The 19804-nt window shown below is 46.6% G+C and overlaps 1 protein-coding gene across 1 annotated transcript in view; it reads right to left on the bottom strand.

Annotated features, from left to right (window-relative positions):
- The window catches only part of LOC132389602 (NACHT, LRR and PYD domains-containing protein 3-like), an 87711-nt gene extending 84269 nt beyond the window's left edge, over positions 1-3442 (bottom strand). The window contains exon 1 of the mRNA XM_059962088.1: positions 3359-3442. The gene's annotated coding sequence lies outside the window, so the exon portion shown is untranslated. The remainder of the gene's footprint in view (positions 1-3358) is intronic.
- Between the last annotated feature and the right edge of the window lie 16362 nt (positions 3443-19804).

Genomic DNA, 19804 nt, shown 5'->3' with positions numbered 1-19804 from the left:
ACTCAGACACTGGGCCTTGGGCAACAGCGTAGCTCCGCAAAGTCTCCACCATAACTTACATGGTTAGTTTCTCCCCAGAGCAGTCAAAGTATGCAGCGCAAGAATGTTGTTGGTCAGTTATCAAACTGGAACAACGTGAAGAGAGAACAACGTGGAGAGAGAACAGTTAATTCACTGAATTAAAAATATATAGTTCAGTACAATGTAGCAAGACATTTGGCAGAGTCCCACCTGGGAGATTAGTCAAGAAGGTTTGGCATTCAGAATGAGGTGGTAAATTGATTTGGACATTGGTTTTGCGGCAGAAGCCAGTAAGTGGTGGAAGATGGTTTGACTCTCTGACTGGAGACCAGTGACTCGTGGGGTGCAGTGGGGGTCAGTGCTAGGTTCATTGTTGCTTATCATCTCGCTCAACGTTCTGGATGATTTAATTACTGCAATCGTTGCTTTTTGTTCAACAGTAGGTTATTTGCCGTGGTCCGCACTTGTTAACTTAGTTTACAGTAACTCTGTAGTCGGAGCTTTTCTTGTGCACAGACCAGGCAGAAATTGGCCACTCAGCCCATCAAGCCTGCTGCCCCACACAGTGAAATAATGGTGGTCGCTTTGCAATGCCGCCTGTCGCTTTCTGTAACTGGTCACCACCCCACCCACAATGTTTGTTATGTATCGAGACCTTGAACAGAATCAACGTCTTTTCTTTTAAAGGACGTTGAGGAAATCAGCTCGAAACACCAACAATAAACACAGTCATGAGAAAAATGACATGCATTCATCTGAAGTCACAAGTTTTGGAAACAGAAGCCGTGTTGACTAAACATCTTTTTGCACACTTGCTTTGGAATCGTAACCCCTGATGTAGGAACTGTTTTTAACCTGGACATGAATTGTTTAGAATCTCAACCGTGCAGACAGGATAATGCAAGAACACAAATACCACGACCGCCAGAAGAGACAAAATAGAGCGAATAACTTCCTCCAATACACACAAAATGCCGGAGCAGCTCAGCAGGGCAGGCAGCATCTGGGAAAGGAGTCTTGCCGAAGGGTTTCGGCCCAAAACATCATCTGTTCACTCTTTTCCTAGATGCTGTCTGGCCTGCTGAGTTACTCCAACATTTTGTGTGTGTTGCTCCAGCATCTGCAAATGTTCTCTTGTTTGCAAGCAACTTCTTGGTCACTGATCCAAAACACGGGTAATGTGTCAACTGGAAGTGAAGATCAGAAATAAAGAACAGAAGCTGAATTCACCTCAATTCACTAAGAATGTTCAGTCTCCCTGTGGGTATATTTTCAAGTTGTTTCCTTCTAACTTTACACCAGACCATCAGAGGAGGGTCATTTAGTAACTATGGGGGAGGGGCCGGTGTTGCTGCTCTGTGAGACTCACAGTGCAATTTTCTGTGTGCAAGCTGCTGCCTGTCTGCAGGGCAAATTCTGACACGCAGGCATTCCTCGGAGCAGGGAGCGGCTTTTCTGTTTAAAACAAATAAACTACTTCAACATTTCGCGCTCACGTTCAACTGTGAACAAAGTTAATTTAACACTGAATTTAAATATTTCTGTAACAGGAAAAAACATTAAAACACCGACGATATAGAAAAGAAAGTTCACCAGTGTCTGCAATCTGAATGTCTACTTATTACAATTGCTATTAGACGTTGAGAGTTTCCAGTAGTTTATTTTACTTCAAACACCCAATATCTGTGGTTTATATATATATATATTTGCGATTTAATTAAATGAATCGATCTGTGGCATAGTCCACGACGATGTTCCGAATGCCAATATCTTACAGTAGTTCTGTATTCTCAATAGTTTTTCCTGTGTATGTGAGTGAGTGTGTGTCAGGGAGGGCGAAGAGGGAGAGAGACTCTTTCGCTGCCCTGTGGGGACATTTCGCATATCACTGCAGAGAGGTTTTTCTGCAGAGTCTCAGTAGAAACCAACTAGAGAATGTTTGTAGTTGAAGGTAATTGTTTCTTTTAATCCATTTGGTCAATAATTAATTTGTTAATTTAAAGACTTCAGAGTTCCCTTCTCCCACTGACTTCCCTCCTGAGCCCGACAAAAGCCAAACCCGATTGTAAACGCTCCCTGGTTCTGAAGAATCGGAGACATCACTTACTGTGATGTTGAAACCGGACGGAGTTCAGTGAGGTGCCGGGTGAACGGTGTGCTCACCATACATAGAGATGTCAGTCTGAGCCGCTACACCCGAGGTTATTCGGTTATATAGTGTCTGTCGCTCATTTCAAAACACTCGCTTTCCTTCCCGCACTTTCCTCCCACTTGCCCCCTCCCCGCTCCGCTCTTCTCCCACCCCCCCGTCCACTTTTCCTCCCACCTTCCTTCCCCAAGCTCTCTCCTTCCCCATCCTGCGCTCTGCTCATCCCATGCTCAACTACCATTCCTCTTTCCCTACACCCTTCCCCGCTCTCTCGTGCCTTCATCCCTCTCCATCTCTCCTTCTTTTTCCTGCCCAGCTGCCGCCTGTCAATCCCTGTCTAACAATGTAGACTGTCATCTAAACGGGAGAATGTTCAAACATCAGAGTGCAGAGGGAATCAGGTGTACTCGGGTCTGACTCCTGGAAGGTTAATCTATAGGTTGAGTCTGTGATAAAGAAGGCAAGTGCAATGTTGTCATTTATTGCAAGGGGAATAGAATATAAAAGCAAGGAGAAAATTCTGAGTCTTTATGAGACATGAATCAGGACATATTTCAAGTGTCATTAACAGTTTTGGGCCCAATATCTCAGGAAGCATGTGTTGTCGTTGTTGAGTGACCGCAGGAGGCTCATGAGGATGATTCCAGCAATGAAGGGGTTCACATACAAGGAGCATGATGCAGCTTTGGGTCTGTACTCACTGGAATTTAGAAAAATGCTGGGGAATCTCATTGACACCTACTGACTGTTAAAAGGACTGGCTGGGGTGAATGTGGAGAGGATGCTCCTGTGGTGAAGGTATCCAAATCTAGGGGTTGCAGCCTTAAAATTGAGGGGCGACCGTTTAGAAAAGATTGAAGAAGGATTTGTTTTAGCCAGAGAGTAGTGAATCTGTCACAGACTGTAGTGGAGGACAATCCGTGGGTGTTTAAGGCAAAAGTTGATTGTCGCTTGATCATTCAGAACATCAAAGGATATGGTGAGAATGGTATAGGGTTGAGTGGGATCGGGGATCAGCCATGATGGAATGGTGGAGCTGAATCGACAGGCTGAATTCTGCTCCTGTGTCTCATGGTCCGGTGACTGTCACAAACTGATTTTTTTAAGGAATCATGAAAAGAATGTTTTAGAAACAAATATAGACAATGTGAGTCTGAAGGAAGAAATTATAAAATTCCAGAAACTCACAGCAAGCAGAGCATCAACTGTAATTGGTAGCGAGGTTTCTGAATCATCGGTAGTGTTCTTTATATCAGCTTTCACATTCATTGACCCACCCTGCAGCAGAAATAGTTAAGCAGACTAATAATGTGAATGTTTCAAACCCAAATGAGAATGAAACTTCAAAGCAGTTGGATATGGTTTTAGCAGAATGGCCTAAAGTGCTGCTTTAAGAAGAGCTGCCTACAGTTCTGTGGAATGTGCAGGGCCAAACAGCTGCTTACACCAGACCCTGAGCTTTGAATCTCCCAGAAAAACAACCCGCACCTTTTCCCAGTACTCTTTCAACCTTATTTATTTCTCTTATAGATAGATGACCAAAACTGCAGTCAATACTCCAAATTCAAACTCAGCAATGTCTTATTCCTTTTACTCCACCGCACTCTTTAGTGCGCTATCGTTTACTGTGTAAGACCTACATAGTGCAACACTTTGCACTTGCTTACATTAAATTCCATCTGCAATTTTCAGCTCAGTATTTGCAGCTGCGCCAGATCCCACTGTAACCTGCCTCTCTGCCGACTACACCCCTGATATTGCTGTCATATGCAAATGTGCTTATCAAGTTAAACACATTATCATAGATAACAAACAGCAACGGCCCAACTACCATTTCTGTGGCTCTCAGCCGGTCATAAACCCCCAATCAGGGAGACAATCATCTACTATCATTGTCAGCCTTCACCCAAAGCTCCACTGTCTATGCCAATTTACTTCCTTACGTTGAACGTGGAGCAAATAAATTTTCTGCACCAAACTCCCTTTCTGTCCCTTTCTCTCTAATCATATTCCCTCCCGCTGTCTCCCCATTGTGTCCCATCATCTACCCCCCTTCTACCTACTCCTCTGCCTCACTTTCATCTTAGTTGCTCCCTGTCCACCTCATAGACCTGTTATGAGTGATGAATAGACCTGATGGACAATGGGGTAAAGTTAACCATTCCCCTCCTGAGAAACACAAACTATTACTATTGCTATGCTGACCATGAGAAAGAGAGATGGAAAAACAAGCAGGAACATCAGCGACAGATCAGAGAGAGGGGGAAATTGCTGATTAACCATATTGTGACTCCTTTTTGAATTATTTACTGTTTCACTGCAAGGACAATATTTGCTCATAAACATTCCTCAGTGGATTGAAGGAGTGGCCTGATTTGATGGACACAGTCATTCAGGAGTGATGGATAGCTGAGTCCCCATGAGTAGGAATAAAAGATAGGTCTGGAGAGACACCCTCCAGACACGCCAGTGGACTCTGACTGAGTGTTGGAACCCACAAGAAAGGTGGGGGCTTCGGAGACCGAACCAGGAGGTCGGTCAGTAAGGCTATCAGTGTAAAAGCAGGGCCGGTGGGGACTTGTGTGTGTGTCCACTCATGCCAGAGTGACGAGTCCACCACAGAAGAATGGAGAGGTCATAACTGAATGACCACACCGATATGACGGATTAAGAAAGCAAAGAAAGGTTTGCCTGACTGTAGCTGTTACATCTCGCTCGCTCTCTCTCTCTCTCTCCAACCATTACAATACAGCAACTATAACTACATCAGCACTCATGAACTGAACTGAACTTTATCCTTTTCTATGACAATTTATTTACCCCTAGACATCAATAGAGCTTGTTTATTATTGATTATTATTATTATTCCTACACTTTTAGGGTTATTACTGCTAACTGGTTTTATATGTATATTTGCATTATTGATATGGTTTTGCTTATTTTTATTAATAAACACCTTCAGTATAGTACCACCAGATTCCAATGAATTCTTCTTTCTCTGCGAGTTAGACACCCAGTTACGGGGTACATAACAGACCCTCGCCCTGACTTTTTCCCCTCTCCCTGCTCAACCTCTCTCTCTCTGCCCCTCACCTTTACCCGTACATCAACAATATTTTAAGGGTTATTGGCAATTTTGGTAAAGACGCATTTTTCATACACTGTGTCGTGTCTTTGTATTAAGGAATGTCACAGTTGGGAATGGCATGCATCTTTTTTTTAGTATCATAAAAAAAGTTTTAAAACAATTGCAGATAATGAGAGTTTGAAGTAAAAATAATTAAATTCTGCAAACTCACAGCAAACAGGACAGCAACTGTAACTGGTAATGTAGCTCGTTCAAGCCCATTGGCAGTGTCGTTTATGACATGTTACAGGTTCCTTGCAAACTATTAACAGTTTAGCACATTTGCATATGCAGAAATAGTTAAACAGAACACTGAAGTGACTTTGTTTATGTGATAGAGAGTGAAATGTCAAACCAGTTAGAATTGGTTTCAGCAGAAAGGCTGCTCCCTGTTCTGAGGAATATGCAGGCAGCTGTTTAAACACAAACCCTGAGCTCCAAGTCTCACACAAAAGCAACCTGCACCTTCCAAATCAATCAATGATATTGCCTCTTCGCTCTTCCTTTCCAGTTCCCCTGAAGGGTCTCGGCCCAAAACGTTCCCATTGTATTCAGTTCCATACATACTGCCCGGACCTGCTGAGTTACTCCAGCATTTTGTCTTTCCCTGGTTACGAAATATCCATGACAGGGAGCAGTTTAAAACCATGTCAAAACACATCCAGGCTGTTGAGTATTCTTGGGGAATTAAGGTGTGAATTATTCAAGTCTGATATTAATTTTGGATCTTTACTCAATCAAACTTCTGTCTGTGATCAAGGAGTCATGGTTAGAGAGTCATATCGAAACAGAACACAGTACAGGTGCATTGTCTGAGCCATTTAAACCACCTGTTCCCACCCACCTGCACAGTAGCCATATTCCCCCATCCATATTTTCAAAGGTGAAATCGTGCTCGCATGTACCACTCCTGTTGGCAGCTCGTTCCACATTCTCTCGACCCTCTGATTGAAGACTTATCCACTCATGTCCCACTAAAACTTCTCATCTGTCACCCATGATGCATGATCTCTGGTTGTCGTTCCACCTGACTTCAGTGGAAAAGGCCTGCTTGCATTTACCAATCTTTACCCATCTTCATGTTGCACTGCTCTATCAAATCTCCTCTCAATTTTTAGCATTTCAAGGATTGAAGTCCAAAACTATTCAACCTTTCCTTATCACCCAGGTCCTCTGGAAACATCCTTGAAGTTTTTCCCAGTACACTTTCAAACTTACACCTCTCCTGTAGGTAGGTGACCAAAACTACACACAATACTCTAAATTTGGACTCACCGATGTCATATACAACTTCAAAATAACATCCCATCTCCTGCAGTCAAAAATTTAATTGATGAAGGTCACAATGCCAAAAGCATTTATTAACCACCCTATCTACCTGTGGTGCTGCTTTCAATGAATTATGGACCTCTATTCCCAGATCCTTTTGTTCTACTGTTTACTGTGCAAGACCTACCATAGCACAACACTTTGCACTTGCCTGCATTAAATTCCATCTGCTATTTTCAGCTCAGTATTTCCAGCTGTTCCAGATCCCTGTAACCTATGATAGATAATTTCCCTCACTGTCAACTACACCCCTAATCTTGGTGTCACATGTAAATGTGCTTATCAAGTTAAAAACATTACCATCCCAATCATTGATATAAATGACAAACAGCAACGGACCCAACGATTAATGGAGACAATCATCAACCATCATAGTCCACCTTCTCCCAAAATGTCATTGTCTACTCCAATTTACTTCCTTACATTGAACGTGATGCAAATGAATTTCCCTGACCAACCTCCCACGCAGGATTGCTAAATGCTTGCAAAAGACCATGTAAACAACATTCGCTTCATTGCCTTTATCTACTTTCCTGGTAATATTCCCAATAACCTCATCAAAAAAAAAATTGTGTGTGTTGCCAGGAGTAAACAAAGTCATGCTGACTGTTCCAAGTCAGTCTTGTCTTTTCAAACACTTATATATGCAGTGCTTCGAATACTGATGTCAGAAGCACTGGTCTATAGTTTGCTGGGGGGTTTTTTAAGCCTTTCTTCAACAGCAGGTCTGTATAACCCATGGAGAGCGGGATTTTACATCATATCCCAGGTACAATCTCAACAAAACGCGAGTAATTGTTAATGTCATTTCACTCTTACACCCAATAACTCTTACAATAAATACAATGTACCTTTCACCTCCCTCTCTACCCACTGCACTTAAACTCTCCATTTTAACACACTCAGGATTGCAGTTTCTCCTGCAGAAGTGGGTGATCTCACATTTCCCACACTGGACTCCAGTGACCTGTTGTTCCCACTCATCCCTTTTGCCTCCATTACCCCAAAACCTCTCAACAAGAGACCCAGAACATAGAACAGTACAGCACAGTGCTCAGTCTAATCAATTAAGGAATATATATCGTTTCAACAACGAACGAGGAGATAAACCACCATACATGGGGGGGGGGGGGGGGCGGCTGTGAGTATTCGCAGGGTGATTACTACGTCAGAGCGGAGGGTCTCCCCAGGGAGCAAATTCCAGCGACCGACCCAGCAGACTCGGTGAGGAACAACATACACGCCCCTCATATCTCCATTAACCTATCCCCTTTCACCTCAAATGAATGGCCTCTTATCTTAGACATTTCAACCCCCAGGAAAAATATATCGTCTGTCCACTCTATCTATTCCTCTCGTAATCTGATAAACGTCCATCCAGTCTCACCTCAGCCTGCGCCGCTCTGGAGAAAACAACACAAGTTTGTCCAACCTCTCGTTATAGCTCATGCCCTGTAATCCAGGCAGTGTCCTGGTAAACCTCTTCTGCGCCCTCTCCAAAGCCCCGACATCCTTCCGAGAATGGGGGCGACCAGAACTGAAGAAACACTCCAGATTTGGTCTAACTAGTTTTATAAAGCTACAGCACAACTTCCCGACTTTTGAACTCAATGCTTCAACTAATAAAGACAACCATGTCATTTGCCTTCTTAACCACCCGATCAATCTGTGCAGTCTCTCTCAGGGAGCGATGAACTTGGAGTCTAAGATCCCTCTGATCATCGACACTGTTCAGTGTTTTGCATTTAACAGTGTACTGTCTCATACATTCGACCTACCGAGCTGCCAAGATGATCATCACTAATCAAATCTCACTGAGATTTCTCAGGTCCTGTTGAATTTATTGCCAAGTGCACAAGTGCGGGAAGGTACAGGTACAGAGAAACACTGACTTGTGGCAGCATCACAGGCAAATACATTCAGATAACACACGGAACACAAATTGTACAATTCTCTGTCAGTAACAATATAGAAACATGTTTACGTTATCCTGCTAATAGGACCAGAACAACAGGGGCTGAGCGGCGGCTCATCTCAGACGGTTCGGTGAGAAGGTCTCACAACCCGGACCGACCCCGGCAGATTCTGAGAAGGAAGCGAGGCGAGGCCGCCAGTTCGGGAAAGTTTATCCCCTCCCCCTTCAGGTTTCACCGATCACCTTGTGTTTCTCTCTCCCTCCCCACCCCCACCTTTTATTCTCCAGTTCTCTTGTTTGAATTCGGGACCTCCCCGCTCCGGACCTGTTTCAGTACTCACCGAAAGGAAACTTGTCGTCGCCCCGCAGAGAATAATCCGTCCCTGGCTCCCTGCCCCAGGGGGCGAGGGTGGGAACCCCCTCCCGATCCCAATCCCACGGCCGACCCGCTTCAACAAAGAACGAAAAACACTATCCTTCCCGGACTGAGCATGCGCGATGTCGCCGGCGCGTCACCAGGTAAGTGGGCGGGGCCTCTGAACCTGCCTGTCCAGGTAGACCCATTGTCTCAGATTGCTCCTGCCCCACCGAACTCATTTCTGCATACCTTGACGCTGTCTTATCCCCCCCCCTCCCTTGTACAATCCCTTCCCACCTATGTTCGTGACACTTCTCACGCTTTGAATTTTTTCAATGAAAACATTTTCGCTCCCACCGATTTATTTTCACCATGGACGTTCAGCCCTCATATACCTCCATCCCCCACCTGGACGGTCTCAAAGTCCTCCGCTTCTTTTTGGATTCCATACCTAACCAATTCCCCTCTACCACCACTCTCCTCTGCCCAGCGGAATTAGTTCTTACTCTCAATCATTTATCCTTTGGCTCCTCGCACTTCTTCCGAACCAAGGGTGTAGCCATGGGCACCCGCACGGGTCCCAGTTATGCCAGCCTTTTTGTTGGTTATGTGGAACAGCCCATGTTCCAAGCCTATACGAGTATCCATCTCCCTCTTTTCCTTCGCTTCATCGACGACTGCATTGGCTCTGCCTCCTGTACGCATGCTGAGCTCGTTGACTTCATTAACTTTGCCTCCAACTTTCACCCTGCCCTCAAATTTACCTGGTCCATTTTCGAAACCTCCCTCCCCTTTTTTAATCTTTCATTCTCCATCTGTGGAGACGGCCTATCTACTGATGTCTACTGTAAGCCTACAGACTCTCACAGCTACCTGGACTATTCCTCTTCCCACCCTGTCTCTAGCAAAAATGCAATCCCTTTATCGCAATTCCTCCGTCTCCGTCGCATCTGCTCTCAGGATGAGGCTTTTCATTCCAGGACGAAGGAGATGTCTTCCTTTTTTAAACAAAGGGGCTTCCCTTCCTCCACTATTAACTCTGCTTTCAAACACATCTCTCCCATTTCCAACTCCCATGCCCTCACCCCATCCGCTCGCCACCCCACTCGGGATAGGGTTCCCCTTGTCCTCACCTACCACCCCACCAGCCTCCAGGTCCAACGTATAATTCTCCGTATCTTCCGCCACCTCCAACGGAATCCCACTACCAAACACATCTTTCCACCAACCCCCCCCTTTCTGCTTTCCACAGAGATCGCTCCCGACGCGACTCCCTTGTCCATTCATTCCCACCGATCTCCCTCCTGTTACTTATCCTTGCAAGCGGAACAACTTGGAAAGATCCAAGATGGCGGCGCGACGCAGCTTGCAGCGGCCAGTCCGGAGCTGATTATCAGTTATTTGTGAAGTGGGGTGCCGTGCGCAATCATAATCGATTGAAAACGGACGTGGAAGTACGGAGAAACACCGGGAAATCCCAGGAAGTTCTTCTTCGTTGTTGCTGTTGCTGTGAGGTCCAACACTCTGTTGGGAAGAACAGGCCCCCAGTCCTCGGGGTCGCATTGGCGGGGCCGTCTTGATATACTCGGCAGAGGATGGTGCTCGGAGAAGCTGTGCTGGAGGGGATGGTCTTTGGCTCGGAGGTTCGACGGACTCGGCGCATTCGGTGTGTGCTGCGTCTGCAAGGCTGAGTCGGGCGGCGCCGTGGAAGGCAATAGCGGGGGTATTCCCTTCTGCCGCCGGCGTGGGATGGCGAGTCTGTCGGGACCCTGGGGACTCGTGGAAACTGTGGTAATTTATTTTGAACGTACAGTCCTTTAACATCTTGGACTATTTTTACTGTGCCCATAGTCTGTTTTTTTTTTAAATCAATTATGCTATTGTTTGCACTGTTGTAACTATGTGGTTTTGTGCAGGTCTTGTAGCTTTAGTTTTTGGTCTTGTTTTGTCTGGTGGATTTGGAGCTCCTTTCCGGGGAACGCGCTAAGATGCTAGCCTGATATTAATACGCAGCAGCCTCTCCGGACTCTGGATTGGGGATTGCCAAACGTTATGTGGATTTTCTGGTGTACTCTGTTTTGTCCTGTGCTTTTGTGATATAATTCTGGAGAACATTGTCTCATTTTTTTAACTCATTGCATTTGTGGTTTCTAAATGACAATAAACAATCTGAATCTGAAGTGTGTTACGAAGGTGAAGCAACTCTGAGGGGCCGAAGGGTACAAAGTCGCCCCCTCCTTTTGGAGAATCGCAAGATCGCTATTAATTCGGTTCTGGGACGCAGGAAATGAGAGAGAATCCTCAAGGTTTGGAATGTGTCCTGGCCTCAGCGAAACGGAGCCACGGATACCGGCCATTGTCTCTGGGAGACGGAATTGTGTATTGAGTGCTGTACTATTCATTGAAAACACTCAGGAGACAACCAGAGTGGTCTGGTTGAGGGATTGCATCATCCCAACCTGATTGACATTTGAGACCCCGTGAGTGAGGATAAAAGAGGGTCTGGGGAACAACCCCTTTAGACGCAGCAGGAGAAACGCTAGGAATCCCGTGACAGCGTTTAATAGCGACAGCCGGTGGGGGGTTCGTGTGCGTCCTTTCCCTTGCCTGAGATTGGCGGCCTCACCAATTAAGAACGAGAGGCCACAACTGAACGGCCACACCAACGGGACTCCCGAAGGATCGAAATCAGAAAGGTTAGAAAACCCGTAGCGGTAGCTGTTCCATTCTATTCTTATTTCTCTCTCTCTCCAACCAAGTGCAACACAGCGACAACCAAAAGACGGCAACTTGTGGAACTGCAGTGAACTGTATATTTCCATTGGACAATTCGTTATCCCCGAGACAACGATAGAGCTTATTTCTTATTGATTATTAATATACCTGCACTTTTAGATTTAGTATTGACGACGTATATTATCTGTATATTTGCATTGATATTATTTTTGTGCATTTTTACTAATAAATACTGTTAAAAATAGTATCATCAGACTTCAACAGACATCTCTATCTTTGCTGGTAAGTGACCCAGTTACGGGGTTCGTAACAAGTGCTACACCTGCCCTTACACTTCCTCCCTCACCACCACTCAGGGTCCCAGACAGTCCTTCCAGGTGAGGCGACACTTCACCTGTGAGTCGGCCGGTGTGGTTTACTGCGTCTGGTGCTCCCGGTGTGACCTTTTATATATTGGTGAGACCCGACGCAGACTGGGAGACCGTTTCGCTGAACACCAACGCGCGGTCCGCCAGAAAAAGCAGGATCTCCCAGTGGCAGCACATTTTAATTCCACGTCCCATTCCCTTTCTGATATGTCTATCCATGGCCTCTACTGTCAAGATGAAGCCACACTCAGGTTGAAGGAACAACACCTTATATCAGGCTGGGTAGCCCCCAACCTGATGGCATGAACATTGGCTTCTCTAACTTCCGTTAATGCCCCTCCTCCCCTTCTTACCCCATCCCTGACATATTTAGTTTTTTTGCCACTCTCCTCGTTTTTTTCTCTCTTTCTGCCCGTCACTCTGCCTGTTCTCCATCTCCCTCTGGTGCTCCCCTCCCCCTTTCTTTCCCCTGAGACCTCCCTTCCCCTGATCCTTTCCCTTCTCCAGCTCTGTATCAATTTCGTCAATCACCTTTCCAGCTCTTGGCTTCTCCCCACCCCCTCCGGTCTTCTCCTATCATTTCGCATTTTCCCCTCCCCTCGTACTTTCAAATCTCCTACTATCTTTCCTTTCAGTTAGTCTGACGAAGGGTCTCGGCCCGAAACGTCGACAGAGCTTCTCCCTGTAGATGCTGCCTGGCCTGCTGTGTTCCACCAGTGTTGTGTGTGTGTTGTCTGGAGAAGGGAAGATCTGATTGTGGAAAGAAGGAAAAAGCTGGAGAACAACACACACAAAATGCTGGTGGACGTCCTGACGAAGGGTCTCGGCCCGAAACGTCGACAGAGCTTCTCCCTGTAGATGCTGCCTGGCCTGCTGTGTTCCACCGGCATTTTGTGTGCAGCGGATCCGCGGTAAAACGGGATCACGTGACGGGTGGATGGTCTCCCACGTGACCCGGTGACTCCGCTCCTCGCCCCTCACACTCTGCCCGACCTCCCCACCGCATCTCCCACATTATTCCCTATTTACACCGGGTACATGTTTAACATTTCCCCTCCGTATATTCCCGTCCCATCCCTCCACCTCCCTGGGTTAGGGCCTACGGGTTCGAATCCCATTCCGATCCGACTAACATTTTAGATCCAAAATAGGATTGTGCAGGTTTCATGTAAATCAGTCGATGTTTATAAATACTAATTCCTACTCACATTCCTCCTGCCTCACTGGACAGGAACACTGAAACATCAAGTGAGAAACAGCAGTAGGTGGCCATTCAGCCCCTCAAACCATCAACAAGATGGCGGCTGCTCTCCCATCTCAGACACATGTTTCTGTCCGATCCTAATTTCCTCAATCCCTCCGGTCTCCACACATGAGTCAGCCTCTGTTTTACGTGCGGACGATCACCGAGTCTTCAACAACCTCTGTGGTGGGGATTTACAGACATTCACCACCCTCGGAATGGAGACATTTCCCCTCATCTCAGTCCCGGACAGAGCACTCCTTTTTTCAGAGACTGTGATCCCTGGTTCAGCCGGTAAGGATGTTGTGCATTTCAATGTGTCTCAATCCTCGATTCTCTAAATGAAAGGGTTATCACATTTGATCTTTATTCATATGATGAGCCCAGCACCCCAGGGATCAGTCTGGTGAATCGGCATTGCACTCTCTATAACAAATACTCTCTAACTTCTTTGTTAATCTTCTGTGGAATTAACTTCCATCTTCTGCAGCCCCATGTTGCCCCAAACACTCACCTCCCACCCCTGTCACTATTTCCACCTTCCCACCTCCCCCCTCACCTGTATCCACCTCTCACTCCCCAGCTCTTGCCCCATCCCCACCCCTCACCTCTTTTCTCTGACTATTTCCCGTCCACTCTCAGTCCAGAGGGAGGGTCTCGGCCCGAAATGTTGACGGTCCATTTCCCTCCACAGATGCTGCCCGACCCACTGAGTTCCTCCGGCAGTTTGTTCTTTGGTCTGTATAACCCATGTTAGTTTGGGGAGCGGGATTTTACACCATATTCCAGGTACAATCTCAACAAAACACAAATAATTGTCACTTTGCCCGGACCATTGGCCCCGCTTGCAGGGCAACAGTCTGCCGGTGTTTGCCCCCAATGTGGTGAATCCCTCTGCTCGACACCACCGTGGGTTCAGACATTTCCACAGATGAGCCCCTCCTGTCCCCACCGGGACAAACATCCTGTCCGCCCCCTCTCTCAGCATCTTCATCCTGTCAATAAAATCCCTCCCTCCCCGGGGAACCGGCATCAAACCGAAGGGCCGAGCGGTTTCCTCCTACCTCTCAGCGATACATCAGACTCCGGCCGCAGGAGACGCTTCACAAACGCCCCAACTTCCCTCGGAGGGAAATGGAAATAAATCAGAAAGCGGACATTTACTTTGAGGTTTTCTCCGCTCTGAGGAGGCGGTCGGCGCTTGAGCGGGAGACGAACTCAGCGGGGTAACTCCCACTCGGCTTGTCCGCCTTCGCGACTGGTTGTAAACAGTGATTGACATCGCTTAGCACCAATAGGAATAGCGTAGCTCCTGAATCCTCTGTTGACAGCGGTGGGGGAGGGGCTGGTCACGTGATTATTAGCCCAGCCGTTAAACCGATAAAGCTCGAGCACAGCAGCGCGTGGGTGACGTAAGACACCGCGCACGTGAGGGCAAATCCCGGTGTGGGGAGCCCATGTGTGACGTCATGTGCGTGCGGGGAGGAGCTGTGTGACGTCACCTGTGGGAGAGCGCTGGCATTTAAAAGCACCTTAACGGACTTTTCAGTGGGACAACAACATTAATGACGGGTTTCATCACTGAATCCAGTGTTGTGGGATGTAAAGTCCCCTGTTATGTGTCCGGCCGTGTTGTTGGTGGAGTGGGCAGCGTGGTGTTTGTCTCGATTCGGGTCACAACACTAGAATTGCCAGCGGGGTCCACACACATATTAGTCAACAGAATACACTGTGTGTATTCTCAAGTGAGGAGTCTGTGTGGAGATGCAGCTTCCCTGGAGGTGGACGAAAGAGGACACACCAACAGGAGGAACCAGCTGCGGGAAGACATGATTTTTCAGGTCTGATGACGAGCTGAATGTACCAAAACCTTCAGACTGAATCAGAAAATCATTCTGAGGGTATTTGAAATGTCTGAATCAAGGAGATGTGATCCTATGTCTCCATCAGACCCTCAGTGAGATGGTTCCAGTTATAACGTGCAGGGATGAAAGCACAGTGTTTGGGGTCTGATTTAATCACTGATTCTGACACAGTGAGAGGGTTAGTTTTGCTGTAAGGAAGCAACATTAGTGCAAGAAGACACAGGAACTTCATCAGTTGCCAGTTGTTTAGCAGAAGTGACCAATCTCTATGCTACTTTGACAGAAACGGATATTCCCAGAGGTGAGAAAGGGGTGCAGTCTGGTTTATTTGAGGTTGGAGAGGGGTGTGGAGTTTTGAAATCAATGCCTCGTGGTGCCACCATTGTTAATTTACCATGTCCGGAGCGGTGGATCACACAGCACGGAAACAGGCCTTTGGCCGGCCATACCTGTCCTGACCATCCACTCACTGTCTACACTGGTCCCATTTATCAGCACTTGGTTCACAGCCGACTGTATCTCGGCAGTTTCAATGCTCATCCCCTTCGTAAATGTTGTGAAGCGACCTGCCTCCACCACCACCTCGGGCAGTGAGTTCCAGATTTCAGCTACCCTGGTGACACCGGCTCCTCCGCTGTTGTGCGGGGTAGGGTTGTTTCCTTTGGGGGGGGGGGGCTCGATGTTATTGTTCCCTTTTGTCCAGAGGGGTGGGGTTTGTAGATTGATGATCGGGATGCCGTTCTTTTTTTAAGCTGGGGTTGGGGGTGGGAGTTTGATTTTTCTCTCTAAACGACTTTCATGCTCTTTCTTTGTTTTTTTGGCTCTCTGGAGCAGGAAAAAAAAACTCAGCGTGTGTCGGGGTGATGACTTCTTCTCTATACGCTGCCTCGTTATTATTTGGGATTCGGCCGATCAATGTAGTGCCGTCAGCAAATGTAATTAGCAGATTGGAACCCGCCACTGCAGCCCCACAGTGCTCTATGTACTGATTGCAAAGCTACGAAATTGCATGTGAATAGCCTCCCCTCCCCCAACTCCACTCTTTCTGCGTCACCAGCAGACTGGGACATCTCACATCTCGCTCCCTCCGCCAGGACATTAAACTGGGAACAACTGTGATCAGGGGCTGCTCTCTGGGGTACTCCAAACGCTACCCCCTTCCAGTCTGAAAACGACCCACTCATCCAGCCACACACTACCGGCAGTTTATCGATCTCCAACGAAAAAGCCTAATCACCTTCTCCCGATGTTCAATACCATTGCCGACTGAGTTTACCAGCGTCAAATGCCGGGAGGGACATAATAATCAGAAAGTCTCTAGTCACAGCCGTGTAAATAAAATGTGATCTCAGTGGGTGTGTGGCGCATGCTCAGAATGTGAAGGAGACAGACAAACTGAGCCAAGTCACAGACTGATGAAGGGGAGGAGTGATCCATTTTGACACAGAGAGGGAAGCGGAGAGTTTGTTCTGCCTGATGCCGGAACTGTGGCCAGTTTAAAGATGAAATCTTGTTCCTCTAAATTGTTTAGTGATGTGACAGTGTTTTAATCAGAAGGCATCATGGAAACTAAAATTATTTCAGTTGAAATGTTGTCCGTCACCCACTGACTTACTTTGTAAATGTTTAGCAGTGTAGGAAGTCAAAGGATTTGTGTATGGGAATCACAAACACAACAGCTTGTTAGTTCCGCTGTATCTGTCAGTTCACCAGTGCTTGAATGCCGCCGATGCTTGGATGTGGAGGCGGAGATGCTGGAGAAGATAACGACCCACAAGCTACAAGCTACAAGGAGAGCTCGAACACATGTCCATGTCCGTGATCTGATTGGATACATCGCCATGACGTCGCTAGCAGTGTGACGTCATTCACTGGCTCTCATTTTGGAAGGGATTCAGTCGGCCATCGCAGATACACCAGCAGCTTCTCTCTGGGAAGTGGCCGTTCACTTGCTCCGTGTGTGGGAAGAGACTCATTCAGATAACCCACCTTGTGATGCTCCGGTGAGTTCACAATAAATAGAGGCCACATTTCTGTCCGGAGTGAGTAAAGAGTTTTACTCAATCATCCCAGCTGCTGCAACACCAGCAACTTCACATCAGGGAGGAAGTTCAAATCAGCTCCGTGTTAAATGTTTAACCATCACGGTGACTGAAGGCAGCTGCAGGTTCATGAGGGACTGTTACTGTCAGATTCTGCAGTTCTTGCGGCTGCTCATCGCACCCAGGGCTGAACCCTGGTCACTGAGCATTGGAGGAGTCTGTTCTGCTGATGTTAGCCTTAAACTAGACTGGTGTTTAATATTGTGGAGCTGTGATATATAAATCACCTCTCTGTATCAAATTCCGTGTCTCACTGGAGAGGCCACTCGGCCCATCTTGACCTGCCCATGTTTCTGTTCCATATCAGTATATGAAAATATATCCCTGCCGTTCCCCTCTTGCTCTCCCTGAGATGACAGGTTGCAACTAGTCACCTCTCTATGGGATAGGAAATTTGTTACGTACCCGTAACTGGGTTTTTAAACAGAAGAGAAAGAAGAATCCGGTGGAGTCTGGTGGTACCAAACTAAAGGTGTTTATTAATAAAAATAAGCAAAACCATATCAATAATGCGAATATACATATAAAACAAGTTAGCAGTAATAAACCTAAAAGTGTAGGAATAATAACAAGCAATAATAAACAAGCTCTATCGATGTCTAGGGGTAAATGAATTGTCATGGAAAAGTACAAAATACAGTTCAGTTCATGAGTGCTGATGTCGTTATGGTTGTTGTATTGTAATCATGAGAGAGAGAGAGAGAGGGAGAGAGAGAGAGAGAGAGAGAGAGAGAGAGAGAGAGAGAGAGAGAGAGAGAGAGAGAGAGAGAGAGAGAGAGAGAGAGAGAGAGAGAGAGAGAGAGAGAGAAGATGAGAGAGAGAGAGAGAGAGAGAGAGAGAGAGAGAGAGAGAGAGAGAGAGAGAGAGAGAGAGAGAGAGAGAGAGAGAGAGAGAGAGAGAGAGAGAAGAGAGAGAGAGAGAGAGAGAGAGGAGAGAGAGAGAGAGAGACTGCTCAGAGATGGTGTTATGGTTTCTCTGCAAGCTTGTTTCCACTTTTACAAGGACACTGTCAGCTTCTGTGTTCTTACACAGAGAGAAGGGAGGAACTGTTTGATGGACAGCTGGGGCTCAGCACGGTGCGATAAGTAGGAGGTCCGCTGATAGACCTCCAGACACATGGTTTTGGACACTGAATCAGCTTTGTTGTGTCCACAGAAAAAGGTGGGTTTTGGAAGATCGATCCGGAGCATCGATCAGTGGCTCTCGCAGTGTGAAAAGGCTGTGACCGGTGGGGAGTTATTCGTGTGTCCATCCGTCGCCTGGGTTAATAACTCCACCATAGAAGAACGGTCCCGTTTGTAGTATCACAGTCGGTGACTTCCAAAGGACTTCGGAGGACGACGTGACTATCGACGGCATCAGCTTACCTGAAGACTCAAACCTCTCCTCTCTCTCTCTCCATCACTGCTCGACTCAATCCCACGAACTGAACCGAACTTCACTCATCACCGTAAGACGGTATCCATTTACCCCGAGGCGTGAAGGAGCTTGGCTTTCCTATTTCCACACACACACACACACACACACACACATATATATATATAAAAATGATTGATAACCTGTTTGATATATCTGCATTTATATTGCTGTAGTTACTGAATAAATAGCATTAGTTTACTGCAATACCAGACGACACGGTGTTTTATATTTCTGCTGGTTCTTTGACCCGTCACGGATACCTAACAGTATCTACTCCAAATATAAAAGATTAAATGAAATAAACAGAAGTTAACAGTGTTATGCGTATATATAGCTCCCAAACTATCAAGCTTGGGAAACAATGCTTAAAGTCTTCAGATGGTAAATTAGAAAAGTTCAGTGATCCACGGAGTAAGGTGAGTGAGAGGAGAGATTTGTAAATCCACACGAAGATGTAGAGAGAAGGCAATTATGAAGAATTCCACACACATTCCACGCTGGGTAAACGAAATAACAGTCGCCGAAGATTAGAAATATCACCAGGTGACAGTCACAGGAAAATCGTCTTCAAGTGGTTAGCACAGAACACCCCGATTCCAGGTAAGGGCCAACAAAAGTGACACCACAGGATACTCCAGCAAATCCACACATATGGATGATACGAAGTGACAGTCACACATCCGTTGTGCACTGCGTGCCGATGATCAGATCAACCCAACCTTTTGGGCATGGATGAGTTTCAGCCTATAGCAGTCACACGCTGAAGTTCCAACAGCTTGTCTCCCTCTCCCTCTCCTCTCCCGCTCCCTCAGGCTGCCGCAGCTTGTGTCTGACGTCACAGGACCCGCCTCACTCAGGCACTTAAAGCGACACTCACAGTAAACGAACCTGCGGTCTCGCAACACAATGCACCTCTAAAGTCTGACAGCAGACTAGCGAGTGAATCTTCGATGGTGCAGAGTCAGAAACAAAAGAGTTGCCAGCCTGAATCAGGGGCTCCAGAGAGAAATGGGGTCCAGAGGAGGAGGACGAATAAGACCAGCAAGATGTGGTTAAAAGTGAAAGATTAGAAGCATTTGGAAACTGGTTGATCGAAAAAAAGGGGGGGTTAATTTCTGCAAAACACAGGTGGAAATCAACAGATCAGGCAGAAATTTTGGAGAGGAATAAAT

This window comes from Hypanus sabinus, unplaced genomic scaffold (genome assembly GCF_030144855.1).
Source record: "Hypanus sabinus isolate sHypSab1 unplaced genomic scaffold, sHypSab1.hap1 scaffold_61, whole genome shotgun sequence".
Taxonomy (NCBI): domain Eukaryota; kingdom Metazoa; phylum Chordata; class Chondrichthyes; order Myliobatiformes; family Dasyatidae; genus Hypanus; species Hypanus sabinus.
Note: the sequence above shows the minus strand (reverse complement) of the source record. Positions and strands in the feature narration are given on the sequence as shown.